This window comes from Bos indicus, chromosome 15, assembly GCF_029378745.1.
Source record: "Bos indicus isolate NIAB-ARS_2022 breed Sahiwal x Tharparkar chromosome 15, NIAB-ARS_B.indTharparkar_mat_pri_1.0, whole genome shotgun sequence".
Lineage (NCBI taxonomy): Eukaryota > Metazoa > Chordata > Mammalia > Artiodactyla > Bovidae > Bos > Bos indicus.
In genome coordinates this window covers 20,309,479-20,325,985 of record NC_091774.1, presented here as the reverse complement: position 1 = coordinate 20,325,985, position 16,507 = coordinate 20,309,479, and the positions used below count along the sequence as shown (strand labels likewise).

Below are 16,507 nucleotides of genomic sequence, written 5' to 3'. Positions count from 1 at the left end.
CTGAGGATGATAAGTACTATAAACACACAGGGTTGCTATCAGTCCTACAAAAAATTAAAGTTGAATTCCTTTCTGATGTGTTTCCATGGTTGTTGTTCAGTTGCTCAGTCATGTTCGACTCTTTGCAACCCCATGAACTGCATCACGCCAGGCTTCACTGTCCTTCACCATCTCTGGGGCTTGCTCAAACTCAAGTCCATTGAGTTGGTGATGCCATCCAATAATCTCACCCTCTGTGGTCCACTTATCTTCCTGCCTTCAATCTTTCCCAACATCAGGGTCTTTTCTAATGAGTTGGCTTTTCTCGACAGGTGGCCAAAGTATTGGAGCTTCAATTTCAGCATCAGTCCTTCCAATGATATTCAGGATTGATTTCCTTAGGATGGGCTGGTTGAATCTTGTTGCAGTCCAAGGAACTCTCAAGAGTCTTCTCCGACACCACAGTTCAAAAGCATCAATTCTTGGATGCTCAGCCTTCTTTGTGGTCTAACTGTCGCATCCATATGCATGACTACTGGAAAAATCATATCTTTGACTGTATGAACCTTTGTCGGCAAAGTACTATCTCTGCTTTTTAATACACTGTCTAGGTTCATCATAGCTTTTCTTCCAAGAGTAAGCATCTTTTAATTTCATGGCTTCAATCACCATCTGCAGTGATTTTGGAGCTCCTCAAAGCAAAGTCTGTCACTATTTCCATTGTTTCCATATTTATTTGCCATGAAATGATGGGACCGGATGCCATGATCTTAGTTTTTTGAAAGTTGAGTTTTAAGCCAGCTTTTTCACTCTCCTCTTTCACTTTCACCAAGAGGCTCTTTAGTTCCTCTTCACTTTCTGCCATAAGGGTGATGTCATCTGCATATTTGAGATTATTGATATTTCTCCCAGCAATCTTGATTTCAGCTTGTGCTTCATCCAGCCTGTCATTTTTCATGATGTCCTCTGCATATGAGTTAAATAAGCAGGATGACAATTTAAGGCTTGACATACTCCTTTCCCAGTTTGGAACCAGTCCATTGTTCCATGGCTAGGTCTTACTGTTGCTTCTTGACCTGCATACAGGTTTCTCTGGAGGCAGATAAGGTGATCCAGTATTCCCATCTCTTTAAGAATTTTCCAGTTTGTTGTGATCCATACAGTCAAAGGTTTTAGCATAGTCAGTGATGCAGAAGCAAATGTTTATTTGGAATTTTCTTGCTTTTTCTATGATCCAATGGATGTTGGCTATTTAATTTCTGGTTCTTCTGCCTTTTCTAAAACCAGCTTGAACATCTGGAAGTTCTCAGTTCATGTACTGTTGAAGCCTAGCTTGGAGAATTTTGAGCATTACTTTGCTAGCCTGTGAAATGAATGCAATTGTCTGGTAGTTTGACCATTCTTTGGCATTGCCCTTCTTTGGGATTGGAATGAAAACTGACCTTTCCAGTCCTTTGCCCACTGCTGAGTTTTCCAAATATACTGCCCAAGTAGCTCCAAGACCTGACTTCTGCCAAGAAGTCCCTTTTCTCTACTACTCTAACTAGGGAACTTATCCCCTCCTTCCATGAAAAATGTAAGTTTTTCTTTAGTTTTTTAGCATCTGACTAATAAATCTTCTCTAGAGCAGTATTGCTATCACTGTTGTCCTTATAAAGGACAACATCCTTTAAAATGTCCTTTTATTAAAAAGACAATGTCCCTTTTCACACTCAAGTCTTAAAAGGCTTTGCATAACTTCATTTAAATTTGTTTTTAGCTTGTAAATCTATCCTATTTTCTAGTTCTGCTCTAGAAAGTGGGCCATTGAATTCCCATGGGTACACTCCATAGTGCTTGAATTGTAGGACTTGAGGAGTCACTTAGCAGCCAGTCTGACTCTAATGGGGTATTTAGGTCCTCATGGTTGGGTTCCACCATCACTTGAAAGCCCCAGTACCTCCTCCATGTGCGTGAGTCCTAGTAAATGGGTTTTCTTTGTCTTTAAAATTCACTTTGAGTGCACTGACATGTTCCTGGCATTCTGCCTTGATTTTTTTCCATCTCACTGTCGTTTGTATCCAGTATCGCAGTGTTCTAGACTGAGAGACTCTGCTTTGTTTTCTGCGAGCTCACTTCTAGGAATTGGTACTCATTCCTAAAGGTCTGCTGCATGGCTGGAGTCCTGCCCCTACCCCGCCTCCTGATGAATGCACCCATCCCAGAGGTCTGATCCCTGTATTGTGACTACTTGCTGGGAATTCATTTATTCTGTTCAGAGTATTTCTTTCTCTAGATTGAAAAAAAAAATTACTGTACCCCTTGAACTCTTCATGTGGCTCAAAGAAGGAAGAAAAGATAGAAATGGAAGGAGAAAGGAAGGAAATAAACATTTATTACTTACTTTTTAGTGCCCTGAAAGGTGCTAGGCACTATCACATACCATCAATGAATTCTTTTTCCCACAAGAATTCTGTGAAATAGATATTGCTTTCATCTCACAGGTTAAGACAACCACCAAATGAGCAACTTGACCCAGTTGTGAAGAAGGGACTGATTCAGAAATCAAACATGGGTCTTTTGCTTCTAAATATCTATGGTCTGCTTCATACACGGGGCTGCAAACTGCCAGCTTGAGCAATTTAGATTTCTTATTTTGCATCTCATTACTTCTCAGTTCCAAGTTATTTGATGTTCATATTAAATTAAAGGGGATGAAAATAATTTAGAAAATGTCACTATAAGTGACAAAATTGAGAGTCAGTCTCATTATTTCATAGTCACAACTTATATTGAAAGTTTTGATGATAGTGAAACTGTTTTGACTTAAAAAAATGTACAACATGAGAGTTGTTAGCTAAGTTTTATTTGGGGGCAAAATGAGGACTATAGCTCAGGAGACAGTATTTCACGTAGCTCTGAGAAACTCTTCCAAAGAGGTCGGGTGAAGATCAGTATATATGTGATTTCGATGGAGGGGGAGTACATGCAATCTAGCACACATTTTTGCAGCAGGTTGCTGCTAGTCTCATGAAGGTTACTGATAGTTATGAGAAGTAGACATTACTATGAAGGATTTCAGTGCTTCTCTAGATATGAGGACATGCAAGAATTGGGCTCATAAAATCTTCTCCTGAATATATCTAACTATCTGAAGAACTGTTCTGCCAGTTTTTTTCCCAGAGCACAGAGTGCCTCATTCCTGATATCCATTCTGAACTTCTTTCATTAGGTGTTGAAGGTCAATAGCTACAGCAGCTGAGGATTTAATCCTTGTAGAAGTAGATGACAAGTGTCATTTGTAATTGGCAAAACAAATGCTTATACCTTAGGATTTCCATAATATTGATAAAAACAATAGGGAAAACAGAACATCAGTTATAATAGAGATTTAAAAAATAGGAAGACATTTTTTAGTGTTGCTTAGCATGAATACTCAAGAGAGTGTCTTAATTATTTCTAATAATTAAATAGGGTTTCTAAATTATTTCCCCTGGACCATTAAGAAAGATATAAATCATTAAACATGATTAATGAATCCACAAGATTCTTCAAGAAGAGCAACAACCTTGTTGACAGACATTTGTTTTAAGTAAAAGGAAGTGTCTGCAATTATAAATCTAAAATTAAAATGCCACCAGTAGCATTAATAAACATCAATCCCGTCTTTCATTTTCACTTATGCTAGTACTTATTTATTCATTAACTTATGAAGATCCTAGGAAAATTAATTGTAGGTGTCTAAATGAGAAGCTCTGGAAAGTCTCATGGAACCTCTTCCAGGAAAGACAGTGTCTTCCCAACTTTTGCTGTGCTGACTGAAATGGAGTGGAACAGACATACTTGCTTTTTTATCCCTGGTGTGAACTGTGGGTTTAACCATTCTTGGGTTTTCTAGAGTGGACAGAGGGTGGGATATATCAGGGTGTTTTTTCACAACACATTAAAATCACTGACAATCATCCAAATTTTAATCAGAAAACTACTTAATTCAATGGGAGGAAAAAAATGGCCTCTTTGTGTATAGGTTAATGTTTTTGTGTAATGATTTGTTTTTATATGAATCAGATAGCCCGGGGACAATACCGTAAGCCTAAGAATTCCTGAAATGTAGGTATTGCATATATGATAATGTTTGCATTCTTGCATCTAGAGGGCTAGGCAACTTAAATATTTTTTTTTAAGAAACTACTCTTTATTTTAGACAACTTCATAAAATTGTTTTCACCCGTCCCCACTTTTTGCCTTTCATCCCCACTTCTTGTTTTTCATTTCCTTGTTTCAGTTGAAAAGTCTTGAAAGAGATGAAGGAAAACCAGAAGGTAAATTTTGTAGCACTTAATAAAGTGCTTCCCTCAAATGCAGCTAATCATTTCCGCAGACGGGGCATTCTGCAGAGCAGTCTTCCAAAAGTGGTGCTAGGATTTCATGGGGTAAAGGAGTCAGGGGCTAAGATGTTGTCTTTAGCAGAAATTCTCAAAAGAGTCCTTAATATTCTAAGGTGGGTTGATCTCCAAGAGAAAAGGATTATGGAATGTTCCCTAAGCTTTCTTGAGCAATCTTTTTTTTTGTTTTGTTTTGTTTTTTTCACAGAACACATCAGAAGCAGTTTGGAGTGTGCTGGTAATACACATTTTTGAGATGGAAGTTAGAAAGCCTGATCCGTTCACATTTTTTCCCTCCAATTCTTTGTTAGTGCCAGCAATAGAGTAACTCTGGAATCCAGACCACCAGTCATACTCAGAAGGGACAGGTTTATCAAGGGTGGAATGGAAAGAACCAGCGACCTCCTCCTTTTTAAATTTTTACATTTTTCTTTAAACCTCCCTACCGTCCCCATCTAAGTTAAACAATATGTATACTTCTTGCCTTAAGCAATCCAGTTGGGTGCTATTTCCCTCTTTTTGTGACAGAGCAACTAATTCATCACTACCTAAGGAGACAGTGCTACCAAGGCAAGATCGTGGGCTGCCGGAATTTGTAAAATAATACCCACGACACACACAAAGCAACATACTCAGAGGAGGGCAGCCGTAAAGAAATTACATGGATGCATTAGCCAAGCCATACTTTTCCGAGCACTGGTCAAATCACCAGAACAGTTAAGAAAGCAGTTTATGTGAATACCTCAGGCCTGGGTACTGGCCCCTTGGCTTGAGATGTGGCTAGATTTTCCTGAGAAAGTCACTCATCTTAAACTGACTCATTGGTTTAGTTTGTTCAGTCTCATCCAGGCCTGGGCAAAGCTCTGGCACTGACCTGCAGCAAATTCCTGATTCCTAAAAGAGTCTGACCATATCAAAGGTTGTAAAACAAGCTCCATGTCTATTAGCTAATTAAACTGGCATTCAGCACCATCTGCTGATAGGATGAGGCAAAGGATAAGATTCGTATCTTGGATCTTTCCAAGCAGGGCATGTTCGATGATGACTAGAGAAAAGGATTAGTTGCTAGCTGGATCTGAGCTCAGGCTTGGGCATAGAGGGAACTGGTTTGGAAGTGGGAGGGGTTCCCTGAGCTCTGGTTCAGACTACAAGGGTTTCACTCAAGGAAGGGTATGATGTGGGCATAAAACCATTCTTCAGACAGTTGAAGATGGTCACTTTCAAGAGCCAAGAACACCAGCTGTCCGGCCTTGTCCATTGCCTTTAGCCCCAGGTGGTCCTGTGTTTATAGGGTGCTCTCCTGTAAGGGAATGGTCTCCTTGGTTTGGCCACTTCTGTAAAATCCAAACCACTCCGAATCCACAGGGTCCACAATGGAATCATTGAGGAATTTCACCATCACAAACTTCTTGAGGGCCATCAGGTTTTTCTTGTAGGACTCATTGACACCTCTCTCTTGATTAATATCTGCCAGGAAGATCTGTGATTGCGGTATATGTCCTCCCTGATGGGGTCGTGCCAGTATTCTGCTTGCACCTGTATAGCAGTATTCTGCTATACAGGCATTCCTATATAGCTTTGTTGTAAGCCCCAGCGTTCAGTGTTTTTCTGATGAAGTCACAGATGTGTGAGCTTTCTCCTGGGCACTGAGGGAGTCCAAAAACACCTTGATGTTGTTCCCCAACTGAGATGAGATTGACCATGGGAGGTGATGGGCATCTCTGAGCCACTGCCCGCAGAAATTGGCCTCCCTGGGAGAATCCCATAGCGTTGTAGCCTTGCTGCAATTTAGGATCCTTAGCAAGAATCTGACACACTGTTGTTACTTGGGAGTCGACATTCAAAAAGAAGCTGTTCTCCACATCCTCTTTGATGCTTTAGCATCATTCCTTCCAAAGAAATCCCAGGGCTGATCTCCTTCAGAATGGACTGGTTGGATCTCCTTGCAGTCCAAGGGACTCTCCAGAGTCTTCCCAATCTCTAAAGATAAGATGTGAATTCCAGGTATTTTCTTCTCAACCATGTTTTTAATAGCACCCATACTTAAGGGATTACAACAGCTGTCTCCCATCCCATGCCAGATCACCAGTGGCAGGGGAGCCGGGTGGTCGAGATGCCCCAGCGCCAGGGAAGTGCAGGAACCCAGCAGGAAAGCAAGAGCCAAGAACCACAAGCAGCTGGACGATGCCATCCTCAACTTAAATATTTTTGAATGAATGAAAAGCACAGAGGTCAATAGTTGCAGCATGCAGGATCTTTAGTTGTGGCATGTGAACTTAGTTTTGACATGTGGCATCTACTTCCCTGACCAGGGGTTGAACACAGGTGCCCTACATTGGGAGCAGAGTCTTAGCCACTGGACCACCAGGGAAGTCCAAGACAATCTTAATGATTGCACTAACTTTGTAATTAAGGTTTATGTTCTTACCAATTTGTCTCTGAGGCAGCTTCAGAATCTAACCTGAATTCAAATTAGCCTCAGGGTCAGCTCTGGCCTGATGTTGGGTGTGTGCTGGTTTCTTCCAGATCATTTGACCAAAGATTAAATAGGACCTTCTTCTTTTTTTTTTGCAATGTGAGATCTTTTATTTGATCATAGGTTGAAAAAAAAAAAAAAGCTGAAAAGGCATTATTTGAATAATAGGGAAATCTTATATGGTCTATATATGACATTATTAAATTTATTAAATTGCTGTTAATTTTCTTAAGTGAGTAATGATACTTTGATTTTTTTTTAAATTTTATTTTATTTTTAAACTTTACATAATTGTATTAGTTTTGCCAAATACCAAAATGAATCCGCCACAGGTATACATATGTTCCCCATCCTGAACCCTCCTCCCTCCTCCCTCCCCATACCATCCCTCTGGGTCGTCCCAGTGCACTAGCCCCAAGCATCCAGTATCGTGCATCGAACCTGGACTGGCAACTCGTTTCATACATTATATTTTACATGTTTCAATGCCATTCTCCCAAATCTTCCCACCCTCTCCCTCTCCCACAGAGTCCATAAGATTGTTTTATACATCAGTGTCTCTTTTGCCATTAAAAAGAATACATTTGAATCAGTTCTAATGAGGTGGATGAAACTGGAGCCTATTATACAGAGTAAAGTAAGCCAGAAAGAAAAACACCAATACAGTATACTAACGTATATATATGGAATTTAGAAAGATGGTAACAATAACCCTGTGTACGAGACAGTACATAGGACCTTCTTGGAATAACTTCTGTCTTCTCTCAATTCCAGTGATAAACTTGAACAAAGGCAGTGGAAATAAAGCATGGGGGGCAAGTTATGATCTTTTCAGAGGAATATTCTGGGAAAGGTTAGAATTTCTTTATGGGCTGGAGGTTGAGTAGGGAAGACCAGCAACTGAGCACTTCAGTTCAACTCAGTTCAGTCGCTCAGTCGTGTCCGACTCTTTGCCACCCCATGAATCGCAGCACGCCAGGCCTCCCTGTCCATCACGAACTCTCGGAGTTCACTCAGACTCAGGTCCATCGAGTCAGTGATGCCATCCAGCCATCTCATCCTCTGTCGTCCCCTTCTCCTCCTGCCCCCAATCCCTCCCAGCATCAGAGTCTTTTCCAATGAGTCAACTCTTCACATGAGGTGGCCAAAGTACTAGAGTTTCAGCTTTAGCATCATTCCTTCCAAAGCAATCCCAGGGCTGATCTCCTTCAGAATGGACTGGTTGGATCTGCTTGCAGTCCAAGGGACTCTCAAGAGTCTTCTCTAACACCACAGTTCAAAAGCATCAATTCTTTGGCGCTCAGCCTTCTTCACAGTCCAACTCTCACATCCATACATGACCACTGGAAAAACCATAGCCTTGACTAGACAAACCTTTGTTGGCAAAGTAATGTCTCTGCTTTTCAATATGCTATCTAGGTTGGTCATAACTTTCCTTCCAAGGAGTAAGCGTCTTTTAATTTTGTGGCTGCAGTCACCATCTGCAGTGATTTTGGAGCCCCCCCAAAATAAAGTCTGACACTGTTTCCACTGTTTTCCCATCAATTTCCCATGAAGTGATGGGACCAGATGCCATGATCTTCATTTTCTGAATGTTGAGCTTTAAGCCAACTTTTCCCTCTCCACTTTCACTTTCATCAAGAGGCTTTTTAGTTCCTCTTCACTTTCTGCCATAAGGGTGGTGTCATCTGCATATCTGAGGTTATTGATATTTCTCCCGGCAATCTTGATTCCAGCTTGTGCTTCTTCCAGCCCAGCATTTCTCATGATGTACTCTGCATATAAGTTAAGTAAGCAGGGTGACAATATACAGCCTTGACATACTCATTTTCCTATTTGGAACCAGTCTGTTGTTCCATGTCCAATTCTAACTGTTGCTTCCTGACCTGCATACAGGTTTCTCAAGAGGCAGGTCAGGTGGTCTGGTATTCCCATCTCTTTCAGAATTTTCCAACAGTTTATTGTGATCCACACAGTCAAAGGATTTGGCAGAGTCAATAAAGCAGAAATAGATGTTTTTCTGGAACTCTCTTGTTTTTTCCATGATCCAGTGGATGTTGGCAATTTGATCTCTGGTTCCTCTGCCTTTTCTAAAACCAGCTTGAACATCTGGAAGTTCACAGTTCACATATTGCTGAAGCCTGGCTTGGAGAATTTTGAGCAGTACTTTACCAGCATGTGAGATGAGTGCAATTGTGTGGTAGTTTGAGCATTCTTTGACATTGTCTTTCTTTGGGATTGGAATGAAAACTGACCTTTTCCAGTCCTGTGGCCACTGCTGAGTTTTCCAAATTTGCTGGCATATTGAGTGCAGCACTTTCACAGCATCATCTTTCAGGATTTGAAATAGCTCAACTGGAATTCTATCACCTCCACTAGCTCTGTTCGTAGTGATGCTTTCTAAGGCCCACTTGACTTCATATTCCAGGATATCTGGCTGTAGGTCAGTGATCACACCATCATGATTATTTGGGTCGTGAAGATCTTTTTTGTAGGCCAGGGGCGGCAGCCGGGAGGAGCAACCCCATGCCTGAGGCCAGGGGTGGCGGCCGGGAGGACCAACCCCACGTCCAAGGAGCGGTGGCTGCCCGGGCCCAGGAGGGCCTAGAGGAGCTATCCCACGTTGAAGATCAGGAAGGGCGGTGGTGAGGAGATACCCCTCACCAAGGTAAGGAGCAGCGGCTGCACTTTACTGGAGCAGCCTTGAAGAGATACCCCACGCCCAAGGTAAGAGAAACCCAAGTAAGACGGTAGGTGTTGCAAGAGGGCATCAGAGGGCTGAAACCATACACACTGAAACCATACTCACAGGAAACTAGTCAATCTAATCACACTAGGACCACAGCCTTGTCTAACTCAATGAAACTAAGCCATGCCCGTGGGGCAACCCCAAGACGGGCGGGTCATGGTGGAGAGATCTGACAGAATGTGGTCCACTGGAGAAGGGAATGGCAAACCACTTCAGTATTCTTGCCTTGAGAACGCCATGAACTGAGCACTTAGGGACAATATATGAACAAGTTCTTTTTCTTACTTGGCAAAAGTAAAAGAGGCAATTTATATGAAAGCAATAAACATTTGGAACAGGAATTTAATAAGTTCATTTGCTTTCCCTTCTTGACATGGTCTGTTTAGGAAACCTTTTTGTTATCAGCTTAGGTTGTATGTGTATGTTGTGTGTGTGTGTGTTTGGAGGAGGATGCTTGTTTAGGAGAGAATGAGGTTATTTTATTCTCAAAGTATACACGTGAGGCAGGATAGTATATTGAGTGTTAATTGCCTTGTCATCCACTGCCGTCGTCACAATTTCTTCTAACCTTGCCATGGTGATTAGCTAGGCAAGCCACATGTACCCTTTACTAGAAAAATTTAGAAAGGAAGATATGATTCAGTACCCAGGCTTGGACTCTTGAAACCCCTGGTAGAGATAACAGCTTTGTAAAAAAGGTGGAAGAATGTCAAATTGCAAGTGTCTGGGTCTTCTAAAAATCAAAAGTAGGATATTAACCTAAGTAACCTAAATATCCAGTGCTCTTGCAGAACTGATGATAAGTCCAGATGGGTTAATAACGTTTCCTCGACCTGGGGGACTGAGGAGTAAAGTAAACAAAAATCAAGAGAACAAGATGCTGGTGGGTGTCTCTCACCAAAGGGCAGTGGCCAGAACTGAGGGGAGATGGTGATGGGTAATGAGAGCTACTGTCGGTGCCAGGATCTGTAAACATACCTGGAACTCTGTGAAGTGGGACGTGATCCGAGTCCTGTGTAACCAAAGCATGGAAACGATGGAGCGCTTCCATTCTCCCAGTTCCACGTGACATGAGGAAGGCACAGATACTAGTGTGTGGAGATCTGGCTGACTTGAACGGGTCCCACAGCTCGGAGGAGGACATGGTGTGAGCTGGTACCCCAGTGGGCCATGTGCCCTTCATCAGCACCTGCTTCCCAAGCAGGTGACCATGACTGGGCCTCAAAGCCACCCTTCTCCCAACACTCAGTACAAACCATCCATGATGCTTTATCATCCTCAAGCATTTCAATTTAAGTTCGAGAAAAAGAGGGTTTAAGGGAGAAAATCCTTGGAAGTTTACCACCATGTGGAATGGGGCCATGAAACAGAAATTTCATTTAGTTATGAAAAAATAAAGAATATGTTCCTTAAACATCTGAGTATATATAGTTTAAAAAATACATATAGATATGTGAATATGCATAAGGGCTGAATATACAGTGAAATGGGGCTTTCCTGGTGGCTCAACGGTATAAAGAATCCTCCTGCCAATGCAGGAGACTCGGTTTCAATCTCTGGGTCAAGAAGAACTCCTGGAGGAGGAAATGGCAACCCATTCCAGTATTCTTGCCTGAGAAATCTCATGGACAGAGGAGGCTAGCATGCTACAGTCCATGGGGTTGTAAAAGAGTGGACACAACTTAGTGACTAAACAGCAACTACATAAAACTAAACATGGTCTAGGTAGCAGGAATGGCTGAGTTAGGAGTCCTGAAAGGTACATTTGAAAGTGCAGGAAACATTTAGAAACCTTTTTTCTTCTTCAGTACCTGAAGATGAATCAAGAGGAGCAAATATAAGATAGTAAGTGGTAGTGGGCACTGAGATACTTTGGAGGGCTCCTGTCCCTTTTAGAGACAAAAACAAAACCAAACCAAACCAAACCCTGTGCAGATTAAATTTTACATGTCTGCAAGGTAAAAATAGTCTACTGGTTACCACATCAGCCCCTGCATACTGGTTTTCTTATAATGTTTCTTGGTTCTCTTATAGCTCAATGCACACTACACTATACACTGATTTTTTAGTATACTGTCATCAGTAAAAATACCCTGTTCTTGTGGGCTAAGTCGCTTCAGTCATGTCTGACTCTTTGCGATCCATGGACTGTAGCCCACCAGGCTCCTCTCTCCACAGGATTCTCCAGGCAGAATACTGGAGTAGATTGCCATTTCCTTCTCCAGGGCGTCTTCCCAACTCAGGATCAAACCCATGACTCTTGTGCTTCCTGAATTGGCAGGCAGGTTCTTTACCACTTGGGCCAGTTTCCTGGTGGCTCAGAGAGTGAAGAAACTACCTTCAGTGTAGGAGACCCAGTTTGATCCCAGGTCAGGAAGATCCCCCGGAGAAGGCAATGGCACCCCATTCCAGTACTCTTGCCTGGAAAATCCCATGGACGGAGGAGCCTGGTAGGCTGCAATCCATGGGGTCGCTCAGAGTCGGACACGACTGAGTGACTTCACTTTCACTTTTCACTTTCATGCGTTGGAGAATGAAATGGCAACTCACTCCAGTGTTCTTGCCTGGAAAATCCCATGGACAGAGGAGCCTGATGGGCTATATAATCCATGGGGTCGCAAAGAGTCAGACATGACTGAGCAACTTTCACTTTCAAAAATACTCATTCTCCATTAATATCCCACCATTCTTTATTCACACATTGGGAAGCATTCTGCTGCTGCTGCTAAGTTGCTTTGGTCATGTCCAACTCTGTGTGACCCCATAGACGGCAGCCCACTAGGCTCCACCTAGTGGAGGCAAGAACTCTGGAGTGAGTTGCCATTTCCTTCTCCAATGCATGAAAGTGAAAAGTGAAAGTGAAGTCGCTCAGTTGTGTCCGACTCCTAGCGACCCCATGGACTACAGCCTACCAGGCTCCTCCATCCATCAGATTTTCCAGGCAAGAGTACTGGAGTGGGGTGCCATTGCCTTCTCCTGGAAGCCCTCTAGATTTTTAAAATTCCTTATCTCCCACATCCAATCAGACACAAGCCTGGTTGTTTCTGTCTGTTGAGAATTTTTAGAGTTAAACTTTCCCCCTTTTGTTCTGGTGAATTGAGTGTTAGTGTAAACCTAAGGCTTTTAAAAATAGCCCATTAGCTAGCTTTCTTACTCTTGGTCTTGTTTCTTTGGACTGCTTCCTTCCTTCTCTTCACTGATTATATCTCTCCTTTCCTTAAGTTTTTTTCAGTGACTTTTTGCTGTCTACAGGATCAAATAACCAGAGCAGGGCAGACACCACTTCTGCCTGACTGGCCATATCCTTGCCCCAATGCCCAGTTATAAGTACAACAAGGAAGTCTGTTGAATAAATAAATGAATAAATAATCAAGTTATTAGAGATTTGTATTAGTCCCTTAGATGTAGCTCAGACCTACACAAACTGGTTTATTTATTCATATAGTTCTCCATGAACATTTGTTGGTTATTTATTAATTTACTGCTAAATGGAAGGAAATATGCATGTTAGATACAGGTAGGCAAAAATGAAAAGCTAACAAACAAACAAACAAACAAACAAACAAACCGTGACCTCTGCCTTAGAGGATCTCAAAGCAGAGTAGGAGATGTGCATAAACCAACAACTAAGATACAATGAAAAAAGTGCTAAAAAAATAGCAGCTTAAATTTACAAGGAATATGTGTTTCAAAGTTTTGCTAACTACTTTTCATGAATTATATGATTTTATTCTCAAAACAACCTACGACATAGATGCCCTTCACATTCTATAGATGAAGAAATGACATTTTAGGGAGATTAAGTAGTTTGCTCAAGGTTGTGTAACTAGTAAGTGATGGAACCTGGATTCAAACTTAAGTCTGCATTCTAAATGTGAGGCCAAGATGAAGTGCGCCCAAAGTGCTGAGAAACACTAAGTAAGGACTCTAACAAAGTCTAGAGTGAGCAGAGGAAGTGTGCAGAGATGGAGCTGCTCTAAAAGTAGACATGGGGATTATACGAAAGAATTATTCTGGAATGACTCCATTCACCCATGGTGGCTTCCATTTAGTCATTTCTCCTCTTTCTTGTCTACCAGGTCTAAATGTTCCCAGCTCTCTGAGTCCTGTTTCCAGTACTTCTGCTCCCATTGCTACCACTACTTCTTTAAAGAGATTCTGGAAGCTTCTGCACACTTCTGACACCTGCTGGATCAGGTGGGAGTGGAACAGTTGGAGGGGATGGAGAGCCTGTGTTCTGATATTCAAATACCAAGTTCCCTAGTGTGTTCAATGGCACCCTGAGAATAGGGATTTAAAATAACTTAAACAAGAAGTAATAAAAGAAATAATTTTTTCTTTCAGATCATCTGGACATTGCAATTTTTCTAAACACATTTCAAATTGTATTACCAGTTTGAATTAGCTCAAAGAAATGATTTTACATTATAATAGAATTAAATATTCTGCAGTTATTAATCTATCCAAATACTTGAAATAAATGTACCAATTAAAAGAAAAAGTACTCTAAATGAATAAGGCTAAAATCATTCATCCATTTCTACAAATATCCACTTTTTATTTATGCTGAGTCTGTTCTACTTTGTTCCTGAAGGATCTAGAGTTTCTTTCCCCTTTTCCTTTTTTCAAATTCTTTCTCTCTTTTCCCTTCCTCCTCTGTATGTTCTGTTTTAAGCCTCTGCTTTTTCAGAAGGAAAACATGGCCATTTTAAAAATAAGTGAATAGTTTTTACAATCTCAGAAGCTATGTTTTGGCTGGCATATTTCAGATGGTGCGGTTCATTATTTCTCAAAAAATAAAATAGGTCTGCGTGCTGTGAAATTCCTCTACTGAATCCAATGCGCCTTCTCAGATTTGACTCCAAAATACTTTTCCTATGATGGGTAGGAGAAAGAGAGGCTCTCTTATGGCTCCCCAGCTCATTATTACTATTAGTCTGAAATGACTGATGTGGGGTCTCAGGGCAAGAAGGTCCTATGGGAGATGGTTCCCTTGTTCATCTCCTCCTCCCCGACCACAGGCTAGGGTGAAGGAAAACCACAATAGAACATTGACGTCTTTCAAAGGCCATGGGGTTTCACCATGTTAAATATTTATTATTTCCTTTCCTGTGCATTGACTTCTTCATTTTCCTACTAGCACATTTTTTTTTTTCTTGCCCTTTACATACCAATTTGAGCAAAAAATCATTCTCAGCTTGTCAGAGGTGACTTTTTTAGAGGGAACAACTCCTATGCATTAATCTGCTCTGGCTACCATAACAAAATAATACAGGCTCTGTGGCATAAATGACAGAAACTAATTTTCTCACAGTTATGAAGGCTGGAGTCTTGCAATCAGGATCCCAGTAGGCTTGTGTTCTGGTGAGGCCTCTCTCATGGCTTGTAGAGGCCACCTTCTTGCTATGTGTTCACACAGTGGAGAGATCTTTCTCTTCTCCTCTTCTCAGTTCAGTCAGTTCAGTCACTCAGTCATGTCCAACTCTGTGATCCCATGGACTGCAGCACATCAGGCTTCCCTCTCCATCACCAACTCCTAGATCTTGCTCAAACCCATGTCCATTGAGTCGGTGATGCCATCTAACCATCTCAGTCCTCTGTTGTCCCCTTCGCCTCCTGCCTCCAATCTTTCCCAGTATCAGGGTCTTTTCCAATGAGTCAGTTCTTGCCATCAGGTGGCCAAAATATTGGAGTTTCAGTTTTAGCATCAGTCCTTCCAATGAATATTCAAGGTTGATTTTCTTTTGGATTTACTGGTTTGATCTCCTTGCTGGGATTCTCAAGAGTCTTCTTCAACACCACAGTTCAAAAGCATCAATTCTTCAGCACTCAGCTTTCTTTATAGTCTAACTCTCACATCCATACATGACTACTGGAAAAACCATAGCTTTGATTATAAGGATCTTTGTCAGCAAAGTAGTGTCTCTGCTTTTTATTATACTGTCTAGTTTGGTCATAGCTTTTCTGCCAAGGAGCAAATGTCTTTTAATTTCATGGCTGCAGTCACCATCTACAGTGATTTTGGAGCCCAAGAAAATAAAATCTCTCACTGTTTCCATTGTTTCCCCATCTATTTGCCATGAAGTGATGGGACCAGATGCCATGATCTTCATGATTTGAATGCTGAATTTTAAGCCAACTTTTTCACTCTCCTCTTTCACTTTTATCAAGAGGCTCTCCAGCTCCTCTTCACTTTCTGCCATTAGGGTGATGCCATCTGCCTATCTGAAGTTATTGATATTTCTCCTGGCAATCTTGATTCCAGCTTGTGCTTCATCCAGCCCAGCATTTCACATGATGGATATAAGTTAATTAAGCAGGGTGACAATATACAGCCTTGATGTACTCCTTTCCCAATTTGGAACCAGTCTGTTGTTCAATGAGCATTTCTAACTGTTGCCTCTTGACCTGCGTACAGATTTCTCAGGATGTAGGTAAGGTGGTCTGGTATTCCCATCTTTTAAAGAATTTTCCACAGTTTGTTGTGATCTACAGAGTCAAAGGCTTTGGCATAATTAATAAAGCAGAAGTAGATATTTTTCTGGAACTCTTTTGCTTCTTCTATGATCCAACGGGTGATGGCAATTTGATCTGTGTTTCCTCTGCCTTTTCTAAATCCAGCTTGAACATTTGTAAATCCATGGTTCACATACTGTTGAAGCCTGGCCTGGAGAATTTTGAACATTACTTTGCTAGCGTGTGAGATGAGTGCAATTGTGCAGTAGTTTGAACATCCTTTGGCACTGCCGATCTTTTTAAATAGTTCTTCTGTGTTTTCTTGTGTGTACCTCTTCTGCTTCTGTTAGGTCCATGCCATTTCTGTCCTTTATTGTGCCCATCTTTGCAAATGTTCTGTTGGTATTTCTAGTTTTCTTGAAAAGTTCTCTAGTCTCCCATACTATTGTTTTCCTCTATTTCTTTGTATTTATCACTAAGGAA

The 16,507-nt window shown here is 41.4% G+C and overlaps 1 pseudogene; it reads right to left on the bottom strand.

The window, feature by feature from the left end:
* Window positions 1-5,178: 5,178 nt before the first annotated feature.
* Window positions 5,179-6,534, bottom strand: LOC109569197 (palmitoyl-protein thioesterase 1-like; annotated as a pseudogene).
* Between the last annotated feature and the right edge of the window lie 9,973 nt (window positions 6,535-16,507).